A 9,838-nucleotide genomic window follows, 5' to 3' on the forward strand; every position below is an offset into this window, starting at 1 on the left:
GGGTATATAGTAAATAGCTGCCTGTGTTTTCTTTAAGGTATCTAATCACATGCATTTATGGGCAAATGACGACACCAGTTTATTCTGCTTCTGCATTGATTTGCAAAAATTCCAGTTATTCCAAAGGTTTTCCTCTTGACTTACAGCAGCGTAAGGGTAGTCAGACTCTGACCCTGAGTTATGAGACATCCACTTGTAAATACTCACGTACCCATTCCTTTCTGTCCAGGTAACGCACCTTAAAGCCTGGCTCCATGGACTCAGTGTTTCCTTTTCCCTGACTTTGCATATAAAGCTCCTGCCAAATAATACTTTTTGTTGTTAAAGTATAAGATTGGATCTAGTAATTTCCTTAAGCAAGCCACAAGAATATTCAGCCATATGTTTCTAGTATAAAATGTAACTTGTAAGGACCTAACACTAAATATTGCATGAGGGATTCAATGGAAATAGAGTACTGATAATTTGAAACTTCAAATTTGTTATAATTTATGATTAGAAGCAGAAAAGAAACTCTACTCTGGCCAGTCTCTAAAAAACTATTAATTTCTGTAGAAGAGGATTTTACCCACAAACAAAAATCCTTACTTGGTCACTTTGGAAAGTGGAAATTGACAAAATAAACATCACATATAATTGGTGCATAATTTCATGTTATTTATAAAAACACCATGAAACGAGGTGAGCTTCAAATTCAACTGCATTGAGTTTACGTCGCAGTATAGAGTATTTTCACAGGGAAGGGTTTTTATTGTTACTGTTTGTTTTCAAGACCTATATCTCGTAATTATTGCTAGAGATGAGAAGTACTTAGAAGCATTACTGAGATAGCTGAGCCTAATCTAGTACTGCAGAATTAACTGTGTTTGCAAATACTCATTTTCATTGACACTTATGTACCAATAGAAATAAGTGTATAGTACAAAATGTTCTTTGCTTAAAATTTAGTGACGTAGTACTGTAACATCACTAGACTTTCACAGTCATCTGCATAAGAGTATTTCCTGGCAGGCAGAATCAAGCGTAAGGTTCAGGGGCGTTCCTGAAGTACCATCATCTCTAGATGGACTAAAACATGACCTACCACACCTGGAGCTGCTCTGAGAGCCACAGATGGATTCCAGGAGGCTTTGGAGGAGCTGGTGGGAGACAGAGATGCTCTGTTACTGTCTCCGTATGCCCCAAAGTTACCTGCTGCCATCCCAAAATGGTTACTTCTTCCACTCGGGCTGCAGGTTCCCTTTGGGAAGGACCAGAACAGGTGGGTTTTGGAAGGCAGCCCTGTCAAGTTCACCACTAATCCTGCAGGTGGTTTCCTGTAAATTAACAGGTTTTTGGCAACAGTGCCACACCTATTGAAAGGCTCCACAAGCCAAGTTGTGAGAGAGAAGCCAGGGGGACTTTGGATATTCTGTTATTCAAAAGAGCGGGATAACTCCTCCTTCCTCAGGACAGGACTAACCTGATAGAAGGGAGATTGTCCTGTTTGGACAACCCAGCAGCATTGACATAAAATCCTGTCATTTGTAGGGAAGCTGATGCTCGTGTAAGCTAAGAGTGACCACCTCTTCTTGGATTGATCCTGGGGAAGACATGAGACAGGAAAATGAGCCATAATTTTAGAGCCCTGAACCGAGTGGTTTGTTCCCAGTTCTACCACTGACTCCTGGTGCCTGATCTGCACAGACTGTCGTGACTTCCCAGTTTCTGAAAGGCTCCTTCTCTTTCAAATGAAGTAGTGCCAAAATGTCCTGAAACTCTATACTTCACCTTCTGATTCATATCGTATCTGTGAAACAGAAAGCAATATTGTCTTTCCAAGGAATTGTCCCTTTTGAAGTAATTTTATTTTCCATGCAAGCAGTTTATGGAGCCATTTCCTTTCAATGTGATAGAATACACCTACACAAATAAAGACAGTAGATAGTGCTCAGGTCAAAACATTAAGAAGAGTAAATATTGGTTAGGATCGCCAGTTTTCTAGACCAATAGAACCACTGTATTTAACCCAATGATTTTAGATTACTCAGTTTCTTTTAAGGAAGTTTAAACAATAGAGAGGAAAAAAACCAAAAACCAGCACGTATTGCATTACTTAATTTTAATTATCTTTTTAAAAATTCTTCTATTTACTGAGAACCTACATAGCTTAATATTAAATATTAAAAATAAAGAATGGGAAGGAAAACACACATTATTTTGATTTGTGGTCTGTTATATAAAAAAGACAACTTCAAAATTAAAAACACACCAACAGCGAAATGGAATTTGGATGGAAGCCAAGTGGTCACATTAATTCCTGAAAAACAAACTAACTCAATTTTCAAGTTCATTGGGTTTGTCCTCTAGAGCGTGTCAGCTGAGCTGCATGATGGGGAGGATGAGTCCTGGTTTTTTTCTCTCAGGTCACAATGTTATAATGTGCCTCCTGATCTCCTCTGAAAGCTGAATTTTCCCCTGATGCGTATGGCCTTGTTGGAGTACTTCTGGTGGAAAACTGAGATGCTGGAAAGTCTGCCTAGAGGAGGGCTGTGACAGTGCCTTCAGCCTCCTGCCCACACTGTTAGGGTAGTCCTGGGCAGACGCACAGTAATTTCTTTTTCAGAATGCATTTAAGTTGACAGTCAGTGTTGTGTATGTTCAGTGCACCTCTGCTGTTTGCGCTACAAAAGAGCTGTAAGAAATGGAAGCAGAGATGTGAAGGGGGGAATACAACTAAATTCTACTTTTTTTTTTTTAGTTCAGAGCAGAGATTTTTGTTTCATTTATCTTCTCTAATATTTTTATATACTTAGATTAATCTTCAAGTCAAATATAATTTTGAAAAGAAAGATTTGACTTTTCTGATGTTGAGGACAAGTATTTTTAGCCATTCCAAAACTGAATTTCTCTATAAATGAACTGTTTTGGGGTTCGGTTTTTTTGTTTTTTGGTTTTGGTTTTGTTTTTTTTTTTTTTTTTTACAAATAACCTAGCAAGGCTGCTCATATCCCATCCAGCCAAGAAGATAGTCAGGTATCAGGAAGGATACAGGACAATTGTTCATTAAAGCCAGCATGGCAGGCATGACCCAGTTGATTGGGCTGCTATTTTCGGATTTCTTCATTAGGTTTTATTACTCTCCTTTGTTCCATCTCCTCTTCTTTTAATTGGTAAACAAGTGAGCAAAAATGTCATTCATCTACTGGCTGTGCAAACATTTGGGCCTAACCTGTAGTAAAAGGAACACCCAGAGGGAAAGAAAACCTCTAGCCTAGATATTTGGGCTTTCTCCCGAGAGGCTGGAGGCCCCTCTGCCCACCATCCTATAGTGACATTGCTACAGAAAGGAGGGGACTCAAGTCTTTCTGCTCCCAGTGCTCTCTACTCATCAGAATGTCATTGATGATTTGTTTGAGAAATCCCTTCTAGCCTGAGTGTTAGGAACCCTCCTCAGAGAGTCGATATATTCAGAAATGGCCGAGAGTGTGCTGCCTAGTATATTTGGTGTGTTCTGGAAATGCCTATCGGCAAGAAAGTCAGGCTGGAGATCATCTCACATGAAAATATTGATGGCAAGCAGATATGAAGTTGATACCAAACTTTTCGGCGTTATTCATACTCAACACACCTTAAAATAAAATTAGATTTACAGTGGTTTTGAGTTTAAAAATGTAAGTGGTTACAGGTTTTAGACATCTCCAATTGACTGTGGGGGATCTAAGGGTCTCAGTTTTGGATATAGACTGTTAAAGGAACAGCTAGCTACCTAAATCCAAACAGCCGTCTTGGTGACCTTGCGCTTATTCTCATTGAATCACTTTTGTAAATAGCATTTAGCAATTTTTTTAACTCTTACAGTACTTGTCCCACATAAATTCTTTTATAAATATGGGCACTTTGCTTCCGTCATTTTGGAGCTGAAACAGAAATGATAATATTAAACAATAATTAGAATAAGAGACATGAACAAAGGTTCAGTTTTGGGAGGAAGGACTGAAAGTCAGGTGGAGCCTACTTTTAAGGCAATGCCTTCATCACTAAAAGATATGGAAATACTAGATTTCTCTCTATCCCAAGACTTCAATCACTCTGTGCAAATATCAGCACAGGAAAGAATGAGAGCTCATTTGCTTGCCTTCCTCAGCGTACTTTATCAAGAACACTTTTGGAAAACATGGGTTTAAACCCCTTCAGCTGGAAAAGCAAATTGAGTCTATGTCTCCCAAACGTGCTGGCTGACAGCATATGGAATGGGACACCAGGGAAAGGGCTGGTTTTCACTTGCCCTGATTTCATACGAGTCACCGTCTTGTCACTATTTTGAAACCACATATCTGAGCAAGTACATATGTGTTTAACTTCTCCTTGAACACTGAGCTATTTGACACAGAGAAAGATGATTTGGGGTTGGACTAGATACTCTCCAGAGGTCCCTTCCAGCCTCAACTTTTGTGTGATTCTGTGATAATGCTAATTCCAGGGGTGTTTTTGGGGAGGGGCTGGTGTCCATAGGTGTCAAACTGTAGAAGATCTGAGTGGGATTCGAGACTCCTCTCAGTACTGGCTACTGTAGGCAGTCCTGAGCTCAGCCAGCTGGCCTTGGGGGACCCTGTTTTGGGGAACCTAAAGCTCCTTCAGTTTGCACAGGAGGCAAGCTGTTAGGAGCTCGTTACTCGGCTGTAAGGAGCTCTGCAGGCAAGGGCCAAGATTCCTGAAGGCAGATAGGTTTTATGCCTTAGTTAACTCAGTTCAGGTTTGATGCTTAAATACACTTAGCATTGACTCTAAAACTTTTTCAACCCTAGGACTCCAGCTCTCAATTTAATTTGTAAATTTTTTGAGAATTTTTTTCAAGGTTGTCATTGCCACCCTTATTCTGGACTTTTCTAATTTATTTTGGTTTTCTTTTGAGATCTTAAAAGATCTCAGCTCACCTTACAAGGTTTAACTGATTGTGTTATAAAAGTAAACATACATCTGCAAAGAGAGTACAAGCAGAACAGGTGACACTCATAAAAATTCCTTTCAGATAAGGAAAAGAACCCCAAACAGCAAATCTGCAGGAGTCACTCTGGAGACTGACTTCAATCTTCAGAGTTAAAGACTCAGGGGAAAAAAAAGTTCCACAAATTAAAACCATTGGGAATGGTTCCTGCTAAAATGTTCACTCTTAAAATCTTGTAGAATAATGTATCACTCTACACACTTCCTACAGAATATCGTGCACTGTTGGTTAAGGAGAGCTTACATACACAAAAATACTGCACTTTGGCTAATAAGAAAAAAGGAAACAAGACTTTGCTTTAAGTCATTTGTTCTCCCTGACAAGAAATTGTCTTTGAAGACATACAAGAACGGATAAAATCATTAACCTGCAGTTACATCCCCAGGCATTCTGGTTATCCACATCTTTTAGTACTACAATACGAAGTAGTTAACAGTACATAAAACCATGACTGATCTTAAGTTTGGTGTTAAATCTCTTTGCAATCACCCAGCCTTTAGAGCTGAGGGTGGTAGAAAAACTATCATTACCTTAATTAATTGGAAGAAGAAACAAGTTATGTCAGCAGCTATCCAAAAACAGTGAGAATTGACTAGAATCAAAAAAGGACGGAAAGAAAAAGGCATTGGTTAAGTGAATTTTTCAACTTTTTATTTTACATCTCTCCAGAGTAGACTTTTAGGCATGCAATTTCCTGCAATTTTGAGGTACTCCCATCATGACCTATGTTGATGAAGTGGTTATTGCCACACTACAAGACAGAAATTGTATGATTTCATAGAAAAATCATAGAAAAAAACATAGAAAAAGTTTTATTTAAAAAAAGAAAAACAAAAATTCCTAGAGGTGTATTTGAATATCCGTATTTTTAAAAGGTTACTTCCTTTACCACTGTTTTCTGTTAGATGGACCCAATTTAAAATGTGAAAGGATGAGCATAAAACCTTGTACTACAAGTTCCTCTAAAGATTTCCCTTGCTTCAACAGCAAAAGGGGTTTATATCAGCTTTATAATACGGAGGGGCAGAGAGAAAAAAGAACTTCAGAAGTCTGAGGCCAGTGCATGTAGTGTTTTCCTATCTGTTTTTTGTTGTGGGGTGGTTTTTTTGTTTGTTTGGTGGGTTTTTTTTAAATCAGTATGGTTTCTTTTCACACATCAACTTGTTTATGTAGATTTCCATCACTCATTGGGGAAGTCCTATTTTCACTTTATTCCTAGCGATAGGAAGAATAATATTTGTGAGGCACCTCAGAAGACCAAAACATAAACTTAAAAAAAAAGTCTTAATTTAAAGGAAACTACAGCTGCAATTTCATAATCAATGGCTGCCAAAGTTGTATTATGAACTAATAATAACTTTAATATCAAAACTTGTTAAAATCCTTCATCTACCTCAAAAACATTGAAATGCAGGTATTACTTTCTCTAAAACTATAGAATAAATGTTCTTGTTTACATGGATGCAGAATTCTTTAACACACATTTGTCTAAGAAGTTGTATGTAGGCAGCAGATTCTTAGACTCATGGAATGGTTTGGGTTGGAAGGGACCTCAAAGATCATCTAGTTCCAACCCCTGTGCCGTGGGCAGGGACACCCTCCACTAGACCACGTTGCCCAAAGCCCCAGCCAACCTGGCCTTGAACACTTCCAGGGAGGGGGCATCCACAACCTCTCTGGGCAACCTGTTCCAGTGCCTCACCACCCTCACAGTAAAGAATTTCTTTCTAACATCGAATCTAAATCGACCCTCCTTCAGCTTAAACACATTACCTCTTGTCCTGTCACTACAGGTCTTGGTAAAAAGTCTCCATCTTTCTTGTAAGCCCCCATTATATATTGAAAGGCTGGAAAATTTTTCTCATTGTTCTTGAGACAATGTTTGGTTTTTAAAAGGTAATGTTGTTACTTCCACATACAAGCGTTCATAAATCATCAACCAAGCACGATAAAAACATGATGATGATGATGATTGATTATTGATGATGATGGTAGGTAACATTCCCATTAGTTCTCATTAGAGTCTGTGAATATATCTAGAGGTTAATGAAAGGTGATTCATAATTGCATGATTCCAAGAAGTGAGGCAGTAGGAAAGGTCTCTGCACAGGTATCACATCTAGTCCTATCTCATTAGTGAGAAATTAGGAAACAGAAAACTGAATTCTTTTCTGAATTACACCGGAGTAATTCACAGCTTAATTCTACAGAGGTGTTTTGGCTACACGAGACTGATCTGTATCCTCCTGGACTGCACCATGACAGATCTCCAGATTAACTATGAGACTATCACGTTTAGGAATGCACCAAGATACATTCAACTTCAAAACGCAATGCCATCTGTTAACTACCAAGGTCTTTGAAGACAGCATTTTTAACATATGGCAATGTAACATATGCATTGCAATATTAAGATATAAATGTTAATGGAAGAACAAAAGAAAAAATAGAGATGGAAATAGCTCCTCTTCAAGAAATATTAGCTTTGTATATGTATCCAAGGAGCAAGCAAAAGCAAGGAGCTAGAACAAGGAAAACGATTACAAAATGATTTTGTCATGAGTATGCTGTCTATTATGTTATGGTATTCCTGACACATCATTCTGCACACATATGTCAAACAGTTCCCTACCCCTCCCATCCTCTGCCCTTGCACAGGTCATGCATTTTGATCACAGACTAATGTTCAATGCTCACTGGTGGACTGGTTTAAAATATAAAGTAGTAGAGCTGTAGACAGTGAGAAGTCAAGTCTGAATGCCAGTGAAAAAGCAACTTGTATTTAAATATTCCAAGACTACCATGGCACCATTATTGTTTCTCATGCACAAAAAAACCAACCCCCAAAAAACAACAAAAAATTAAACTATAATTGCAAGTGAATCTTCTTAGTAGTAATCATTATACAGCCTTTATTTTTAGTTCACTGTTAAATGACAGGCAAAACAAATCCCCCTCCCTACCAGTACTGACATGAAGTGCTTTAAGAATTAAATAGACTTGTTAATGATGAAACTCTTAAATAGTGCAGTCTCTGAAGGGAGGCAGAATGACAAGATGGAGGAATGTGTGAACTTGATCTAATTTTTTCCTAGCTGCCCAACATGACACTAGGTATCACTGAGCCAGACAATGATTGTTGTATCACCTAGCCTACCTGTTACCAACAACAGCAAAACTCCTTTATAATAGGACAAGAAAAAGGAGCACTCATCCTGGGCCTCTTCACCTCTGGACAGTGGTCTACGCTAACAAGATGACTGAAATTCTCTATAGCAGTTTTGCACAGAAATTCCCAAACTCTGCCCTCCAGAGGTTGCCCCAAGTCATGCTTCTCTAGGCGTGGAGTCATCCTGCATTTTCCGGCATAATAACCACATAGTAATCAGAAAATGCAAATTGAAGAGCCATTCAAAATTGAAGTAAAGGGGATTTTTCAAACAAATATTCACTTTAAAATTAATTTTATTCTGTGAGATAAGTAAAGAGGCTAAATGGAAAACATTTCTTGTTCATGTTCAGTAATTGGAAAAGTATGTTTCAGAGGATTTCACAGAGATGCACCGTCTCTGTCAATCTCTCTCCTTATCCCTTTTGCACATAAGTACATAGCTTCCTCTATGCTCGCATTATAGGTAATATCCTTGTTTGAAGCATAACTTAAGCACAGAAATTTTAGAAGCATTTCTTCAAACTGCCTTTCCAGGACTACATTAATAGAGGATTTGAGGAAGTTGCTGCTGTTTCGGTAGCCATTAATGTACCTGTTGTGAGCTATATAAAATACCAGACAAAAAACCCCAACCCATTCCTAAATGCATATGTAGGTATTCAACAAAAGTTTCATATGTGAATTTTAGGGTCAGAATTGTTTAATCCCATCAATCTAACACAAAATATTTTGAAGAAACATAATCTCCAGAGTTTCTGATCAATAATTTCATTCTCATGAGAGCTTTCCTGTTCTCACCAGGTCTAGCTCTTATTTGGTCTGGTTTATTTATGTTAATTCCCATTTGTAAACAGTACATGTCCAAGTGCCTTGTTTTTAATGAAGTGTAGCAGTAGCATTTGATTAGAATTTAGATAAACGAGCAGATAAATCCATGTCTGTTTTCTGCAAGTTTATACGCATATATATGAAAAATTAAAATTGTAGCTAGATAAAGACCAAAGGCTGCTCTTTGTTACCATGTCTTATCATTTTTTACCCCAAAATAGAAAGTATTATGGGATCAACAAAGTTCTTTATGGGATTCCCCTTATTGTTGAAATAAAACTATTATAAGAAAATCTTTGGTGAAGTCCTGATAAAAAATAATAGGCGGGTTGCATGGAAAAGTCAGAAAATCTATGCTTATAAAATTTCTTTGTTCTGTGCAAGATAATTGTGGTAGCCCTTTTCATAAATATCAGCATATACTATTACTTGTAATATTTCAGTAGTTTGAGACTATAAGCATACATAGCATACTAGGCACTACACGTAATAAGAAACAGTTCTTCCCCCAAAAGATTTACAAGCTAACTAAACCCAAGGACCCATTTGACTTTATTTTACAGCTAGAACAGGTGACTTTTCCAAGGGCAAATCAGACGTGCTGGAAGCAAGCAATAAGATCTGCCTCTTATAGTAGCACCCTTTACCAAGCACCATCATAATAACCCACCCATCACTTCAGTACGCCATTAACTTGAGCACACGTTTGTTCAGATTGCAGTGGGATGTACTGCTAAATCCTGCACAAATATTCTGTTCGCTTATTCTGTTGATAAGAGACACAGCAAAGACCTTTCTGATGTTTTCAAAACACGTGGCAGGTTGAACAGGTGGTGCTGATGGTGTTCTGG

The sequence above is a fragment of the Grus americana genome, chromosome 3 (genome assembly GCF_028858705.1).
Source record: "Grus americana isolate bGruAme1 chromosome 3, bGruAme1.mat, whole genome shotgun sequence".
NCBI classification, from domain to species: Eukaryota; Metazoa; Chordata; class Aves; order Gruiformes; family Gruidae; genus Grus; species Grus americana.